The sequence below is a fragment of the Oncorhynchus gorbuscha genome, linkage group LG20, assembly GCF_021184085.1.
Source record: "Oncorhynchus gorbuscha isolate QuinsamMale2020 ecotype Even-year linkage group LG20, OgorEven_v1.0, whole genome shotgun sequence".
NCBI lineage: Eukaryota > Metazoa > Chordata > Actinopteri > Salmoniformes > Salmonidae > Oncorhynchus > Oncorhynchus gorbuscha.
In genome coordinates, this window is record NC_060192.1 from 2,295,882 (window position 1) to 2,315,713 (window position 19,832).

Below are 19,832 nucleotides of genomic sequence, written 5' to 3' on the forward strand. Positions count from 1 at the left end.
CAGTCTCACAGTATGGTCTTATGTTAGGCTAGCTCAAGAGACGAAGACTAGGAGTAAACCTAACCATGTTTAGCTGTAATGGCTTTAAAGATGAGCTCACCTCCTTCTTCCTCTCGGTCCCCAGGTGATTCCATCCCCTCCTCCATGGACTCCCCTTTAGCCAATCTGCCTTCGGCCAGACCTGTGGGCTGACAGCACACACACACACAAACTGCTAACTCCATGCCCAGCGTCAAGAACACAGCTATATGGTCAGAGAAATTCATATAGCCTACAAAAGCGTGCTGGACAATTAACAGCCTTGTTACAGACCAACAGAATGCACTCATAAACTCATAAAGTATGTCCACAATTTCACTAGATTTTTAAGCTTGAAGTATGTGAAGTTTATGACCCCATGTCTGAAATAGCCTGCAACTCTGTGTGGCTATAACAGACACAGAACAGAACTCTTATGAACAACACTACAAAGCCTAATGGGTTGTTCCACCTGAAAAAAGTACAAGCATTATTTTGTTGAACTATCATTTTCTCCGAGAAATTAAGCTAATTGACTGACCCAAATTGACCATTTTCATTTATAGGACTCATATAACATTCAATAAATAAATCTGATTTGGACAAAACTTATTCCGAACAATGAATAAGACATGAGGAATAAAAATACATTTAAAAAATGGCCAAAAGCCACCCACGGACCCCACACCAAGCCCACCAACGGCCAGTAGTAGTATGAAGCTGCGGCTTGGTGTATTGTTTATTCATACTATGTAATGTATTCTTAGTGAATATGGTGATGACCCCCCTGTTCAGAGATATTAGCCCAGCTTGCATTTCCCCCATAAGTGTTTAAGTACCATGTTTTGCCCACCAGATGTCACTGTTCCTGCCACATTCTTTTTATCACATTTTCTGGTGTCTTGCGTTTATTAATAAATGAATAACAACATTTTCTCTGCAACTTTGGGTAGAAAACCAATAGCTTTTAGGCTTCAGCAGTTCTAATGGTTTCAATGTTCTTCAAATGGTAAATGTCCCAAACACACACACACACAGTATAGTGTTTTGCAATTGGTTGGATTTAATGGTAAATGTCACCAATCACATGACAGAGATGTTTGCTAATAATTTTATTGAAAAACACAACTACCATGCAATGGTTTATAATTGTATTATTTTATTAGGGTTCTCATATTTTAGTCCCTAGTCAATTTTTCAACCCAAGAAAATTGCAATTAACAGAAATGTCCGTTATTTTTATTTTTTTATTTAGTTCTGTGAGCACAACACGCAGTTTCTCTAGAGACAAATCAGATCAAGCGCAAACTGTGGGATGTAGTAGGGAGTTGTAGTGTCCAACAGGCCAATATTCTACATAGTTTAGCACAGAACACATTGTAATTAACAACAATGACCATAATCCATTGCGTGGAGAGACGAGACGGAAGACGTGCGATGGGATAGAGAGCAGCTACTTCACGAAGGGACATAGACACAGACATACATCGGTTTTGTCTATTGTTTTAAGTATCATTTTTTGTTGTTGCATCGTTTGTATATCATGGTATTTTAAAATGTGACTGTCCTTGTCTATCAGTGTATCCGTGTTTCGTTACTTGTCATATTGTGTGTTTAATTGTGGACCCCAGGAAGAGTAGCTGCTGCTTCAGCATTGGGGATCCAAATGAACAGATACCTGAAAACACATTATCTAAGTGCCTACTAAAATAGTGATTTTGTTTGACAGGATAGGCAGGAGCTCTATAGAGATGAGATGACTTGGAAAGAAATAATAAAATAAAACAAATGTAATATAAAAACTATTTTATTAAAGTACAGTAATGGGATTAAATGGGACTTAATTTATGATGTGTTACAGCATTCAACCCACAAATGCATAGCACATTTAATGTTAATTTGATTTTTTAAATACATTTTTAAATAATCGAACCGGGGAGGACATCACCAAATGCACAGAGAATACATTACACAGTATGAATAAACTCCAAGCAGCAGCTTCATACTACTTGTCAAACAGAGATACTGATATTGTATTCTGGACGTTGGGGTGGCCTTGATGTAGGGAGGTCCATGGGCTTTTCACCATTTATTTGGATTCAAACAGAGATACTGATTGTATTCTGGCCGTTGGGGTGGCCTTGATGTAGGGAGATCCATGGGCTTTTCACCATTTATTTGGATTCAAACAGAGATACTGATTGTATTCTGGCCGTTGGGGTGGCCTTGATGTAGGGAGATCCATGGGCTTTTCACCATTTATTTGGATTCAAACAGAGATACTGATTGTATTCTGGCCGTTGGGGTGGCCTTGATGTAGGGAGATCCATGGGCTTTTCACCATTTATTTGGATTCCAACAGAGATACTTTATTTGGATTCAAACAGATTGTATTCTGGCCGTTGGGGTGGCCTTGATGTTGGGAGATCCATGGGCTTTTCACCATTTATTTGGATTCAAACAGAGATACTGATTGTATTCTGGCCGTTGGGGTGGCCTGGATGTAGGGAGATCCATGGGCTTTTCACCATTTATTTGGATTCAAACAGAGATACTGATTGTATTCTGGCCGTTGGGGTGGCCTTGATGTAGGGAGATCCATGGGCTTTTCACCATTTATTTGGATTCAAACAGAGATACTGATTGTATTCTGGCCGTTGGGGTGGCCTTGATGTAGGGAGGTCCATGGGCTTTTCACCATTTATTTGGATTCAAACAGAGATACTGATTGTATTCTGGCCGTTGGGGTGGCCTTGATGTAGGGAGATCCATGGGCTTTTCACCATTTATTTGGATTCAAACAGAGATACTGATTGTATTCTGGCCGTTGGGGTGGCCTTGATGTAGGGAGATCCATGGGCTTTTCACCATTTATTTGGATTCAAACAGAGATACTGATTGTATTCTGGCCGTTGGGGTGGCCTTGATGTAGGGAGATCCATGGGCTTTTCACCATTTATTTGGATTCAAACAGAGATACTGATTGTATTCTGGCCGTTGGGGTGGCCTTGATGTAGGGAGATCCATGGGCTTTTCACCATTTATTTGGATTCCAACAGAGATACTGATTGTATTCTGGCCGTTGGGGTGGCCTTGATGTTGGGAGATCCATGGGCTTTTCACCATTTATTTGGATTCAAACAGAGATACTGATTGTATTCTGGCCGTTGGGGTGGCCTGGATGTAGGGAGATCCATGGGCTTTTCACCATTTATTTGGATTCAAACAGAGATACTGATTGTATTCTGGCCGTTGGGGTGGCCTTGATGTAGGGAGATCCATGGGCTTTTCACCATTTATTTGGATTCAAACAGAGATACTGATTGTATTCTGGCCGTTGGGGTGGCCTTGATGTAGGGAGATCCATGGGCTTTTCACCATTTATTTGGATTCAAACAGAGATACTGATTGTATTCTGGCCGTTGGGGTGGCCTTGATGTAGGGAGATCCATGGGCTTTTCACCATTTATTTGGATTCAAACAGAGATACTGATTGTATTCTGGCCGTTGGGGTGGCCTTGATGTAGGGAGATCCATGGGCTTTTCACCATTTATTTGGATTCAAACAGAGATACTGATTGTATTCTGGCCGTTGGGGTGGCCTTGATGTAGGGAGATCCATGGGCTTTTCACCATTTATTTGGATTCAAACAGAGATACTGATTGTATTCTGGCCGTTGGGGTGGCCTTGATGTAGGGAGATCCATGGGCTTTTCACCATTTATTTGGATTCAAACAGAGATACTGATTGTATTCTGGCCGTTGGGGTGGCCTTGATGTAGGGAGATCCATGGGCTTTTCACCATTTATTTGGATTCAAACAGAGATACTGATTGTATTCTGGCCGTTGGGGTGGCCTTGATGTAGGGAGGTCCATGGGCTTTTCACCATTTATTTGGATTCAAACAGAGATACTGATTGTATTCTGGCCGTTGGGGTGGCCTTGATGTAGGGAGATCCATGGGCTTTTCACCATTTATTTGGATTCAAACAGAGATACTGATTGTATTCTGGCCGTTGGGGTGGCCTTGATGTAGGGAGGTCCATGGGCTTTTCACCATTTATTTGGATTCAAACAGAGATACTGATTGTATTCTGGCCGTTGGGGTGGCCTTGATGTAGGGAGATCCATGGGCTTTTCACCATTTATTTGGATTCAAACAGAGATACTGATTGTATTCTGGCCGTTGGGGTGGCCTTGATGTAGGGAGATCCATGGGCTTTTCACCATTTATTTGGATTCAAACAGAGATACTGATTGTATTCTGGCCGTTGGGGTGGCCTTGATGTAGGGAGGTCCATGGGCTTTTCACCATTTATTTGGATTCAAACAGAGATACTGATTGTATTCTGGCCGTTGGGGTGGCCTTGATGTAGGGAGATCCATGGGCTTTTCACCATTTATTTGGATTCAAACAGAGATACTGATTGTATTCTGGCCGTTGGGGTGGCCTTGATGTAGGGAGGTCCATGGGCTTTTCACCATTTATTTGGATTCAAACAGAGATACTGATTGTATTCTGGCCGTTGGGGTGGCCTTGATGTAGGGAGATCCATGGGCTTTTCACCATTTATTTGGATTCAAACAGAGATACTGATTGTATTCTGGCCGTTGGGGTGGCCTTGATGTAGGGAGATCCATGGGCTTTTCACCATTTATTTGGATTCAAACAGAGATACTGATTGTATTCTGGCCGTTGGGGTGGCCTTGATGTAGGGAGATCCATGGGCTTTTCACCATTTATTTGGATTCAAACAGAGATACTGATTGTATTCTGGCCGTTGGGGTGGCCTTGATGTAGGGAGATCCATGGGCTTTTCACCATTTATTTGGATTCAAACAGAGATACTGATATTGTATTCTGGACGTTGGGGTGGCCTTGATGTAGGGAGATCCATGGGCTTTTCACCATTTATTTGGATTCAAACAGAGATACTGATTGTATTCTGGCCGTTGGGGTGGCCTTGATGTAGGGAGATCCATGGGCTTTTCACCATTTATTTGGATTCAAACAGAGATACTGATTGTATTCTGGCCGTTGGGGTGGCCTTGATGTAGGGAGATCCATGGGCTTTTCACCATTTATTTGGATTCAAACAGAGATACTGATTGTATTCTGGCCGTTGGGGTGGCCTTGATGTAGGGAGGTCCATGGGCTTTTCACCATTTATTTGGATTCAAACAGAGATACTGATTGTATTCTGGCCGTAGGGGTGGCCTTGATGTAGGGAGATCCATGGGCTTTTCACCATTTATTTGGATTCAAACAGAGATACTGATTGTATTCTGGCCGTTGGGGTGGCCTTGATGTAGGGAGATCCATGGGCTTTTCACCATTTATTTGGATTCAAACAGAGATACTGATTGTATTCTGGCCGTTGGGGTGGCCTTGATGTAGGGAGATCCATGGGCTTTTCACCATTTATTTGGATTCAAACAGAGATACTGATTGTATTCTGGCCGTTGGGGTGGCCTTGATGTAGGGAGATCCATGGGCTTTTCACCATTTATTTGGATTCAAACAGAGATACTGATTGTATTCTGGCCGTTGGGGTGGCCTTGATGTAGGGAGATCCATGGGCTTTTCACCATTTATTTGGATTCAAACAGAGATACTGATTGTATTCTGGCCGTTGGGGTGGCCTTGATGTAGGGAGATCCATGGGCTTTTCACCATTTATTTGGATTCAAACAGAGATACTGATTGTATTCTGGCCGTTGGGGTGGCCTTGATGTAGGGAGATCCATGGGCTTTTCACCATTTATTTGGATTCAAACAGAGATACTGATTGTATTCTGGCCGTTGGGGTGGCCTTGATGTAGGGAGATCCATGGGCTTTTCACCATTTATTTGGATTCAAACAGAGATACTGATTGTATTCTGGCCGTTGGGGTGGCCTTGATGTAGGGAGATCCATGGGCTTTTCACCATTTATTTGGATTCCTCACACCTAAATCATTGTTAAGAAAAGGTTTGGTCCAAATTGGATGTTGGGTACTAGATTTATTGAATATTATATTCATTCTATGAATTGAAATGGCCAATTTGGGTGCGATTGCATTAGCTTCAAATTGAAAGAATTTCAGAACAATCTGAGATGATGGGTGTCATGGCTGAAATGACATGGGACATCCCCAATGACAGACACGGTACAAAAGACACCTCCACGATGGGAAATTCCCCATGTGGGATCCAGGACCACCACACTACAGATGACTCATTCTTTAACACACCGAGGCCAAACAGGAAGAAAGGCCAGGTGCTCTGCTCCCTCTCTCTGGCCCTCTTGTCTTCAGGCCCTCACCGACTACGCACTGCTGACATGCTAGGCTGAAGGCCCAGTTATGGCCGCTGCTCAGTAAGGAGCACTGTAATAGGAACGGAATTAAACAGTGTCTCCTCTCCTCCTCCAGAGAGCTGCCTACTGAAAGGCTTTAACTCCAACATCTCAAACCTCCAGAGAAAGCATCTCATGCTCAACCAACTGTCAGCATACTTCAAAGAGTCAAGTAGGCCAAATTACTCAGATTAGCACCTAGATCACAGGTCAACTATGATGATTATGGTGAAGACCTATGCAGGGACAAGAAACAACCCATAACATGTTCTTGTTTGCCTTGCCTTATTCTGTCTCATCTTCACTCATGTACGCGGCCCATCTCTTTCAATACTAGCTGCTAATGCAATCTTCCTTCAGCAGCACCAGACAAAAACAAACAAAAGGATAAAGACAGCCGACACCATGAACCAGACCAGGAAAAGCAAAAACAGAACAGACACATCAGACAGAAGATAAAGAAGAGGGACACATGCAGTTATACCAGTGGATCCACCTTTTCAAACCGACAGGTTTTCCTGTGTTTCGGTTTCCGTTACAGAACGTCTGAAAAGCTCAGAAGAGGAAGCAGGTAAGAGGGATCCGCAATGGGAGGAAATGCACCATCTTCCCCTTCCCCACTGACGACCCAGGTCTGTCGCAAAAGCTCTCACTACCAATTGGAAGCCCCATCAGACACCTGCCTCTAAAGCCACCACAAAATGTCTGCCTAATGTGGCTCTAACAAACAAAATATGCCCTTCTCTCAGTCTCCACCAGGGGAGCCATTACACAGACAGTCTAATGTGGGCTAAGAGTGGGAAGGTTGTGCAGTGCTTTGGTATTGGAGGATATAGCCTAGCATCAGACTCCATCAGCTGTCCACGGCCACCTCCCCTACAGTCCCCTCGGCCAGAGGATGGCCCCCACCTCCTGGCACCCTGCCACCATCAGGAGCTGAAGAGGACCTATTAGATTGGTTAGATAGAGGCCTCTTGTTTCAATGTGTCCTTCAGGATTAGCCTGGCCAATGCCTGTCAGATTAAAAAGGCACCTCAGCCTAGCTGCTAGATTTGAGGGGAGAGCAGTCTGACCGACAAACTCAGAAGAGCTTTTGACATGAAACCCTGCTGTGGAGCTCCACCTGACAGAACATTGAGCCAAGGCTGATAATTCACAGTGGAAATCAAGTAAAACAAACTTGAAAAGTAACCCAAACAATGGGCTTATTTGTTTTAAGTCTAAGCAAAGGGATGTGTGAATTGTCTAAAACCACTGACAATCCGGTGGACAAAGACACCGGTGTCCTCTGTCAGGCAGATGCATGTATGTCTTGACAATGTAGTGGCCTCTTCTGTAGCTCTTGCCACACATAGCTCAGTGGATCCACAGACAAATCCATTGGTATTCTGAGCACTCTGCCTTATCCTGCTCTCTCCTCTCGGTTATGAGAGAAATGTCTTCGATTTAGAGATACTTCGATTTATTAATGAGAGAGAGAGAAAAAGAAAAAAAACGCAATCACATAGACTAAAGTCTTCCAACATCAATCAAACAGAAAGCAATTGAGCTTTTTCAACAGTTACGGGAAAAATTGGTCATGCTCGTCTCAAACACTTGCTCGTCTAAGCCACTCGCACCCAAGAGCAAGCTGATAACTGTCAGAGGCTGAGGCTCCCAAAGAAAAAGGATCTCTGAGGCATTCTCACATGAGACCAGGTAGAAGAGAAGAGGTTCCAGAGACAGATTCCAAGGTGTGTGGTCAACACAGGTATGAGAGGGGAGAAACCCTTTCATATCCCTTCATAGATTCAAGAAACCTTCTCTAAATCGTGCTTCTCTATGTCCTCAGTTCTGCCCCTAGTGGGTGAAAATGGAGGTTGCTCATTGGAGAGAGAAGGAGGGGGGAGGGAAGAGAGAGAGAGAGGGCCGTCTGCAGATCTCCGCCATTTCGTAACCAGATTGTTTACTGACACAACGTGGCCAATGCTGCATTTTTCCACTAGGTGGGGGGACATGTGGCCAGGATATACGTGGATGGGGGATGGGAGCTCCAAGGCAGATCCACCTATGGGTTCTAATAAATAATTAGCCAACATGAGAAAAGACAAATATATCAGAATCATTACAAAATGTAGGCTACACAATGAAAGACTGTAACAAACTAAAAAAGGACGCTGAAAAAAAATTATACTGTTAAAAAAAAAAAAAAAAACGTCTTCTAAATGTTAATATCAGACACTGTCATTTAAAAATGACTGCATCTGCCCACCATTTCTTTCTAAAATAAATCAAGTGGCAGTGAGGTCAGTGCACCCTATAGCTATTAGAACACAGCTAGCTACATGACTAAAGTCTACCTTGGGTTGTGGGTTCTGACGCCAGTCCCCTGAATAAGGCTTGTCTAGCTACTGAAAGGCTGTGAACGATTAGAAAACATCTACTAACATAGCCTGCCTGGCAATGTAAACAACAATCTAGCTTCCTCCGATCACAGGTGTTAAGACTGCCAAGCGCCCAAGAGAGCAACACCCTAAACAAAAGACACATTGACAAAAGGGTTAAAAAAAAAAAAAAAAAACAGCTATTGAGCAATGACCATCGACGCCTTGAAGATCGCCTCCTCTTTCCTCGAAGATGGATGATGTGTATCATTCAATTCACAACATGGCAGCATGAACAAAAAGTGAGGAATTTGGACTTGTAACAATGGGGGGGGGGGGGGGGAATAAAGTACTGTTGCAAAGCCATTATGGAGTGCAAAATGCAGGTACCATCACACTGGATACTGAAGCTGGTGCGGAACAGCACTGAGGCTACGGAATTGTAAGACCTGAGTCTGACTATCGCACAGGATTATCCTGCAGTCATTCATCCTTCTTCTGTTTCTCTCCAGTGTGTATTTTACCATATGGGACATTTTCACTGCGGTACCTCCTCGGCCCTTTCCTGGAGGAGAGGGTAGGGCTGCAAAGAGAAAGAGGAAGGAAGGAGAGAGAGAGGAGTGAAACGAGGATGGGTCTGAGTCCAGGAGCGCCTGCCGGACAGGGAGGAACACCATTTGAGAATTCCAAGAAGTCGGACCACTGCCGAGTGCATTCATCTCCAGCCTACTGTAGCATGGTCCTTTCCCTTATGCCAATGCTCCAAACACAGCTATCAACAATGAACATTTCCCCAGACAGCAGGACCCACAAAACACCTTGGCGAGATTCAAATAGCCATTCTTCTAACACCTGACCCAGGTGAACATAGTGCATTACTACCCACTTCACCATAGGGGAGTAAGCAGCTTGCTGCCATAGGAAAAGCTGCAGTCACAGATCACATCAGGCTGAAAAAGCCTGGATTACTGATCAAACCCTCTGTTCAAGCCTGCTGTCATGGACTCTGAAGACTGGCTTCACAGCCCAGAATAGGCTACTGTCCCCTTCCCTGTGGTAAATATGTACTTGCAGTAGGCATCATACCTGCTTGCTCCTGATGGCCTCCATTGAGGAGAGTGGTGGAGAGGGAGAGAGAGTGTGGGTGCTTGAGAGGAGCGGGAGTCTCCAACGGATTGTTCCTCTTCTCCTTTTCCTCCTCGCATGCAGACATTCAACTCGTTGGTCATGTGACCCAGCAGCTCCCTCGGTCCCTCTCTTCAGAGTTCTTCCACAGAGCATGCGCAGTCAGTTCGAATCAGTGGCTCCTCTTTTTTTTCTCTCTCTCTCGCGACCTGTGCGCGGATGAATGTGGACAGCCATTTCAGGAACAGCAACACCCAAAAGTGAAAAACGGTCGCTAAGCAAGGGGCCAAAAGAGGAGAGGTGTGTGCGCGAGCGTGCGACAGCTTCTTAAAAACTCAATCAACACTGTTCTCCTTTAAAAACAGAGCCCGCGATGGAACTGGCATGGGAGCGATTCTCAGCCATCTCACCTCTACATTTACATTCTAATCTTTTAGCAGACGCTCTTATCCAAAGAGATTTACAGTAGTCAGTGCCTACATGTATTACAATTTCATACTAGTCTCCCGTGGGATTTGAACCCACAACCCTGGCGTTGCAAGCACCATGACCTATGAACTGAGCCACAATTGGCCATCAGGCCAAGCCAACTCTTCAACAGATAGGCCTACTGTAATGTACCTGTGGAAATGATGGATGCCAACTTCGCTGTATCGGCAAGGAGAGGTCAGAAAAGGCCTCTAGCGAACTGTTCTATGACATGACCCTTGAAGCAGACAATCTCAAGTGAATTCTAAATCAAATAAAATGACAAAACGAGCCATAGGAGAAAGCTTGGGGGAAGCTGGACTATAACCAAATCAAAAAGACGTGGAAGTATGTGGACTGCCGATGATGTCGCTACCTTTTGGCGCAATCATTTTCCTGTTTGGTTGTAATTCATAACAGAAAAAAAAGGATCTAATCCAATAACATTGCTTCAATAGCTTGTTAAAAACACTTCCTTAGGCAACAGTGACTCGGATCTTGTTTCAGTGGTGGAATCTGTTGGCATAGAACTACGTCAATGCTTTATCCGCTTGAATAAAATACGAAAATACAGCAAGCATGATTGATAGCAAACGTTCTGGCATGTCTGCCTTCTGATTTGTTGAGAGAGTCCCCAGGATTGTTTTTTCTTTCTTATCGACATAGGCTGTGACGATGTTCTTTTAGGCCAAAAGAGTCAATCATTGAAACCAGACTCTAGTCACTGTGTTGCCTGGGGGTGGGGGTCAGGTTTTCGAGAATATTGATTTCTACTGCTGAGTGACTAGTCCACCTCTTCTTTTGAGAGGTGAAATACCTTATCTGTTTAGTCAAGATCTCTGTTTAGTCAAGATCTCTGTTTAGTCAAGATCTCTCCCCTTGTCATTTGCACTTCTCCCTCTGAAAGGATGGGAGGTATCAAGGCTTCCTCTCTGACCACTGAATTCATTCCTTATATTGTCCTCAGGCTGAAGACCACAGGGCAACACCACACGACGCCTCCCCAGAAGAGTCGGGGAAACGAGCACACATATCCCAATCATACAGGCCAGGGTCCTTCTCTGATTTGATATGCACACATCCACTATTATTTTCCCCTCCTCTCCAGAGTGATGCATTTTCATTTGTTGTGGTAAATGAAAACACAAATGTGAATTGTTTATAACGCCAAGCTGAAGTGGCAAGGGTGTCAAGGGAGGATATGAAAATAGGCTATCAATTTATCAGAGAGAGTTTGATAAGGACACATCAGATCTGGCACATAAATCCTTTCAGAATGTCAGAGCTATTCTGAGATGCCCTGTTACAAATGGAGACTTGAATTTCCCTACACATTTCATTCAGGACAAACCTCTCTCCAGAACATGTTAAGTTTATTAGCTACATAGGATGGGAACTCAATCGTGCTCATGGCTTCTACAGCCCTGTGTCCACGCTGCCCTATTGTCAGGCCCTAAACATGGCACCACAAGGCAGTGAGGCAGTCTACCGAGCATGCTCAGTAGGCATCTCAGCCATTTTGAAGCTCTATGAACTAGCTAAATTGCAGGCAATGGAGTAATATCTCAGCAGTCCCTTTCTACAAAAAAAAAAAAAAAATCAAACAACGATCTTAAACCCACACGTATATTTTGAAATCTTACATCCCACAAAGAAAAATCTGTTTCATGTTTTCTGTTGGACAGGAATCAATGTATTTTCTTATGATAGAGCCGACGCAGGAAGAAAGCGAGAGCAAGAAAGAAAGAAAAAGAATTCAGCACTAAAACAGAAACTGAGGCCATAATAGGAGTTCTGTCAGTCTACTCGCAGCAGTGTGTGCTACCACACGCCCACGGAAAGCCGGGGCCCACTGCCAGTGAGACATTTAGTCCTCGTCTCTTCTGACTACGACCACTAAAATTAGTACAACCTATGCACGCACACACACGACGAGAGGCTACCAGAAGTCACTAGTACTCCACAATAAATTCTCCAAAAACTGGTGTCATGCTAACAGCCATGCTAACTGGTGTCATGCGAACAGTTTCCATCCCACTCTAGTCTGCCACCACCCAGGTTAGTTAACCCCTCAACTCCAACAGAATACCTTACAATTGGTTGATTCTCAGGATCACAATGTTCAACAGACTGTATTTGTGGACAGCGTACAATTCAGCTAGATTCGTAAACAACATCAATGCTGTTCATTCGGAACTAAGGCCTTTCCCAAATCAACCCGACTAATACAAAAGACAGAATGCCTGATGTCCTCATTAACTAATCCAAAGAGTCAGAGGGGAACACAGGGCTTCCGCTTCCCTGTTCCTGCTGAGCTGAGCTCGTGGGGTGGATATGGATTTGAGGCCCCTCTACATGTACATGGAGCGTTCAGAGGATAGTCCCTCAGTCATTCACAGGAGTATGGTTTAGCCAGACACATACTAGGCTATCGCCAGCTGATCAAGTCTTGCTGGGCATCTCGTTCTCCTGATTGATAAACCTGAGCGTTTCTGGTCTACAGGTAAAAGACATGGCCAAGTCTGTGGAACCTTGACACAATTCAATCGATTAGCTTAATTAATTAACCAATCAATCATGGGGTTTAGCTTCCCCAAAAAAAATACAGAAATTAAGGAGGCTGTCAATTCCCAAACTATTTAAAAAGACAACTGAGATCCATCTGAGCAAGCCCCCATTAGAAGAGAGTCGAGACATAAAAAAAAATGGAGAATGTAATAATCCCATCCTTTTCTTTCAAGTTCTCCCCCAGGCAACCATTGAAGTACATGGATAAAGCAGTGAATCCCCATCGATGGGGGAGGAGGAAAAGGGCGAAAGTAGAGCTCCACACTCAACATCTAGCTTCCCACACATGCACTGTCCCAGCTCAGGTCACATGACCAACTCTCTGTAGAAAGCTCTGACATGGCCTTTACTGGGCATGCTCAGATGGAGCCCTGCTTTTTTTCCATGGAGAAGGAAGAGGGAAAAAAAAAACATTGCAGCCATTTCGTGAAAGATATCAAAAGACAACAATGGGCAATGGGAAAACTGTCAAGGGGTTTACCACATTTCAGAATGTGAACATCTAGTTATAAAATCATCAACATTTACTGGATGACTTCAATCACTGGCATCAACCGGTGACACAGTCCAAAATATTAATTTACTGCAAAGGCCTAATCACATCAACAAGATTTAGGATGTCAGAAAATATTTTCTTTGTCGAAAATTCGGGAAACAGTTTCTCTGGCCAAGTCTCTGATACTCGGCCTTGCAAACATTTGCAGGTAGCATAAATATTAATCACGTACCTAACAAGAACAGATTATTTTGGTGCTGCACCGTACTAAAACAGTAAGCTATTACCTTCTTAGAAACAATGATTTCCCTTTAACAAAGCACAAAAATACTAAATTATACCACCCTACGTCAATCTTAATGCAAGAACCACTTTCCAGTCACAAACTTGACCTCCTCACCCACCAGGGACCAAGAAGTTCCCAATTCTTCATTTAAAAAAAAAAGTTAAACACTGGATAAGCTGTTCTGAGGTAGGCCTAAAACTAAAGAGTCCATAGGGGTCATTGTCAGTTTAACACTAAGTGGATTTATCGCCCACCAACAACCTGAATGGTGTTGGCAACAGCATTATGATCTGTTCCGACTGCATCCAACTCAAATGACATTGATGAAATTGTTTGCATTGCAATGCAAATCATCTGTAGAACACAGCAGTATTCACTTTCCATTCAAGTATTGCACTGCTGCTGGACTTATTTAATCAGAATAGCCTGAACGAAAGAGGCCTACCAATCAAATAAGTGTTCCACCGAAAAAGAAGCATCACATGTTTTCCCACCAAGATTAGGATCTTTGTAGATGATAAGCTGCATGCTCCATCATGACCCAAAAACAAGGAAGATCAGGGTTTTTCCCTTCACAGTCTTCTATTCAATGAGAGAGAGCACAAGACGCATCCCAAATCGGCCAGTTCACCCACTCCTTCACCATTTGAGAGATAAGTCAAATGCACTTCAGCCACCTCACACTGGAACTAGCTAAACCCACATCTACACATATCCTACCTGCACATCGCAAACAATAGGCTACATACATACAGCTTGAGGCCAGGTGGCTATTAAGTGATTTACCAGTTGCCTAACAAATTAAAAATAGAGATGAAAGAAATACTGTGATAACTACAACATGAGTGATGCATAGAGAAATAAAGACCTATTCCACTATAACAGAGTCAGAGGATCAGTGTAAGGTTGCAGTAATGTGGCCCCCACCTTGTTACTCCCCCCCTTACCACAGTGCACCATACCTTTGTCAGCAACAGAGACGCCGTGCCTTCAAGGAGCCCAGCTGACGCCATAAAGAGCCGGTCGTTCCTGTTAAGGCCAGAGGCCTAGTTGTCAGCTCTGCCCAGTACCCTGTCTATCCAACAGGAGCAGCAGAGCTCAGCTCAGTGCTGAGCATGCTCACTGATGCCCAACAACTGACAGAGGGAGGGAAGACTGCAGGGAAGAACTAGCTTCCGTGGCTAACGATGAGCAAGAAGTGGAATTTGCCAGTCCAGAGGCATTCACGTTTACACAGACCACCGCAAGTCAACAGTCCGACCTTCTTGTATCATCAATCTGCTTCTCCTTCCAACATTTTTGACTTCTGTAAAGAACATTTGGGTTGAAGAATATTTTTTTTTTTATAATTCTCTCCACTAATGTTTCCCAATGCTCTCCTCCAAAATGGCTGCTAATGGCTGCAACAACTAACACAGGTAAATTTGGGATACATTAGTTCTGGCTCCCCCCCTTATCTGGCTGAAACAACAAAGCAGGCTCTGGGACTCTTCTTCGAGTGCCATCACCAGGGACTTTAATCACAATTTTAGGTCTACACACTCACAATACTAATATTCAAAGCAAAGTCAAACATAGGGCAACACGTCAGTAAACCATGAACTATCTATTTGATTCAGAGGCCAGTGTAAACAAACATGAACAACATCCATTCCTCTGTGTTCCCTACCAAAGCAAATGCAATGGGCATGATGTGTGTGGTTATTACTGGCATGTGTAGGCTATTGTCTGCAAGAAAGAAAAAAAAACACATGTTGGCTATGTGGCTCTGGAGCTATAATGAATGGATCTTTGGGTGCAGAAGGCAACAACCTCAGATTAGAAGATTCCTCCTTGTCACCAAGCCAGATGCATGTTGTCCCTCACAGAAGTGACATCGGCATCTTCAAACAGATCGAGAGGACTGAGGAGTGGTACCTCTCAATAGAAGGAACCTACTAGGGAATGTTGAAGGAGACTGTCCTTAAGTGAAACATAATTCAAACTCCCTGTCGGATAACAGCGGATTGTCACACAATTGCAAATTAAATGTACATGAGAGTAGATATTACCAATGGTCTAGTGGAGGGTATACGCAGGTACAGGCCGTATACCCACTTATTCAGTGGGCATTACGTATACTCACTTCTTAATCCCCACTGATATGTATCAAATTAGTGTCGTGGCGGTAAACCCTATCAATGTATAGGGCTGATGGAACTGATTGGATAGTTTAGCTTAAAAAGTTGATGAAATTTTATTTATTCACATAAATAGGCGCAGCAATGTACACGTGGCAGTAGACCTACACACATGCAATTTGCGGGAAAACACATTCATATAATGCGCACCACAAATGCAAAGGGTTTCATGCAGAGATGGAAATGTCCAATTGAAAGAGGGGGGATTTAAAGATGCAATAACTATCATGGGTTGCTAATATGATTAGGATAATTCCTTTGGCTGCAACACAATGAAAGAAAGTTCAAAGTAAACCAATAGAAAACATCCCTATCTGTCAGAATTATATAATTATTTGCATTAATCCAGTGGCCATTTCACTCATGTGCTACAAAAACACTGCTAGCCAAACCGTGCTAGGTGCCTCACACTTGAATTAAAGGGTAACTTTACTCAAATCTAAATTTCTTAGATTTTTCCCTAAAAGTGGTCTCCTGATCTGGTTTAAGCATTGCTATGGACTTAGAACATACCATTGTGTTTCTCTATAAATAAATAGTGTGACTAAGAACAAGAGCCTGAATTTGGGAGGGAAATCTGAAACCTGTGGATTTCTGACTCAGTTTATCAGTCTCAATAATAGGTACTACTATTAGCCTACTGCACAGTACATCTTGGGTTGGCCTGACCAAGACCAATATGGGATATATCATTTTAGGTCAATCAGTGTGTGTCACTGACTTTTTCACACAGTGCACCTTTCCATCGCTGGGCGTGCCATTTGAGGGGTGGTTGAATATACCCACTTCTCCAGGGACCACTTGATATTACCGTCTGTTTACATATTGATCAAATTACATTTCTACGACCCGTGAACTAATCATGCGACCTTGTTTGTTGAGTCAACACTGAGAGTGTTGGGAAGTGCGTGCAACAATGTTACCAGCTGCAGTCACTTCTGGCTTCATTGGAACAAATCCGTATGCTTATGCTTGTTACTTTGTTTCGTCCCGCAACGAGCCACTGTCTGCTGGACTAAGCAACTTGTTACTGTACTCAAGTTTATTTGGCTACACTGTACATAGCTAGCTAACAAACACGTATAGTTCCCCGTGTGCATACTACAAGCTGTTGCTCTTCTGTGGCGTTACTTTAGGAATCTAGTTGATTTTAAAAGGATAGCGATCATAGTTGTGCTGGATCTCACATGTATTCGCTGGTTAACTGGGGATTAGCAGGACATCCAAACTGGCGAGCTCCATTGTCGAGCTGTGGTCAACTTTTGATGTATCGTGCAGCCGACATCGCTTGATTTGAGAGGGAATTTGAAATTAAACACTAACCCGAATAAATGCTAGTTACTTCGTTAATATACGTTGTTGTTTTTCACGTTTATCAATGGTAGTAACATCCTTGGACCAGAGCCATGTTTGGACCCCAGTACAGGTATCCAAGTTCGATTCATATATAATGTTAGGCAGCGCGTTAATATTACAAAAAGCTAACTTGTTAGCTAACGTTAAGCTAAGCAGCTAACTAGCAACTCCCTGCATATTGTGGGAAACAGTGGGGGGGACAGATTACTCTTGCAATAGAAAATGACCCAAAAAGGGTGTAGAAAAGTGATGCCAATAGTTATGCAAGAGTTAAATCAATTGCAATAAATGTGAGTTTGTGGTTTGCACAGGTAAAACACTGGCTAGCTGAAGAGCCGGATGGCGACAAGGCCCTGGAACGTGTATGACTGAACAAAGCTGAATGCATCAACATGCACAATTCAGATTCCGGGGCAGCGCATATTCCTAGCGATTCAAGCACATTCAATTGCCCTACCGACACAAAAGCAGGGTTTCAGAATTGACAGTACCGGGCGGGCAGTTTGAAATATACTGAAAGCAGAGGTCTCACAACATTTATCCTCGTTTAAGTTTTTTGACCTAAAACTACAACATTTGTTGAAACGGGCAAGCCCACAGTCACACAAAAACACACAGCTGCAGGAAACCAATCTTGATGTAAATATGCCCCTCTTGCTTACCTCGGCTTGCACGGAAGCCATGGTTCCTTTTGCCTGACCAGTCTCCGCCCACTTAACTCATTGCGTCATCACATTAATTTATTTGACGTGCTCAATAGCGGTCTGCTATAATTGAATTCAATATAATCGGTATTAAGTGACGCTTACATTTTACTCAAGCAGGCTACATATCCGTTCTGGGCATTGCATCCTGTGTGTGCACTGTATAGTATGAGCGAGAGTTCGCATTTCCACTTGCAAAATGGGACTACAGAATAGTCGTATTGAACTGCTTTAAAAAAAATCAACATCATGAAAATACGATGAAATGTCATTTGTGCAGTCAAAATACAAAAATAATCACTATTTGTTTATCAATGTCATCTAGAGGTGCATTAAATTGTGAAATCAAAAAGGTGAAGGATCTCATCTATCTTCATTGTATTGTTCAACCAGAAAATGCTATGAAGGTAAGAAACTATGGTCTCTTGGATTCAATAACAACTCAAAGGCAAAGCCTCTCTCTCTCACACACACACACAATCTATCTCTGTCTGACTCTCCCTCCATCCCTTGGCAAGTATTTATTTTATTTTATTTCACCTTTATTTAACCAGGTAGGCTAATTGAGAACAAGTTATCATTTACAACTACAACCTGGCCAAGATAAAGCAAAGCAGTGTTACACAAACAACAACAGAGTTACACATGGAACAAACAAACATACAGTCAATAACACAATAGAAAAAGTCTACATACAGTGTATGCAAATGAAGAAAGATAAGGGAGGTAAGGCAATGAACAAGCCATTGTGGCAAATAATTACAGTTTTGCAATTATCCACTGGAGTGATAGATGTGCAGAAGATGAATGTGCAAGTAGAGATACTGGGGTGCAAAGGAGAAAAAGTATGTAAGCAGACACAGAGCAACTGATAACAGATTCGGAATCAGCCATTTCTACAAGGCAACGGAGGAAAATGAAAGCTGCAGTAAACAGTGAGACTGTGAGCCGGAGGTGATTGCTCTATGGGCTGGCTACTCGCTACTCTCGCACTTCTCCCTGTTGCTGCCATTATCATCTTGGCTACTGGCCACAATCTTTAGGCCATGCACCATGCCATTGACAATACAGTATAACAAAGGAAGGGTCTGCTGTCAGTCACACAAAGGCATGAAGGATGGGAAATGTCACAACTCACTTCATGCCCTCACCCTTTCTCCTTCGGAGTAGTTGCTAGACCCATTTCCTTGAACTATTCCTATGATCCTGGTCAGAAAGTGTCCTATAAGACCAAACAGACAGCGTATGACTTGCGGACCAATGACGATTATGAAGGGGATACAGGGCCGGCTCCAGGCATATTTGACAAATATTTCATTTATTTAACCTTTATTCAACTGGGCAAGTCAGTTAAGAACAACTTCTTATTTACAATGGTGGCCTACCACGACCAAACCCGGACGACACTGGGCCAGTTGTGCGCCGCCCTATGGGGCTCCCTATCACGGCCGGTGGTGATACAGCCTGGAATCGAACCAGGGTCTATAGTGGTTGTGCATGACCAGTTTTTCTCTTGTTTGTCAGTCACTGACAGTCACTCAATTAGCCATGTCAGCGAACCATTTTTAGATTGGTAAGTTAGTTATCTAAACTTGAGGTAATCATGGCTGAATACTGACCGGGCACACAGGGCATGTGCCCACGGGCCCTGACTGGCAAAATATGTAGATTTGTAGAAAATATGCTTTAAAACTGCACAAAAAATATCTCCATCCCATAGAAAAATGGGTAGAATTGCAGGAAATCAGGTTTAAAACTGCAAAAATGTCTCTCTGCCCCATGGCAAAATGAGTAGAATTTCAAAAAACATACTTTATGTTTTGAGGGAGCATGCAATTGGCATGCTGACTGCAGGAATGTCAACCAGAGCTGTTGCCAGATAATTGAATGTTAATTTCTCTACCACAACAGAATTTGGCAGTACGTTCA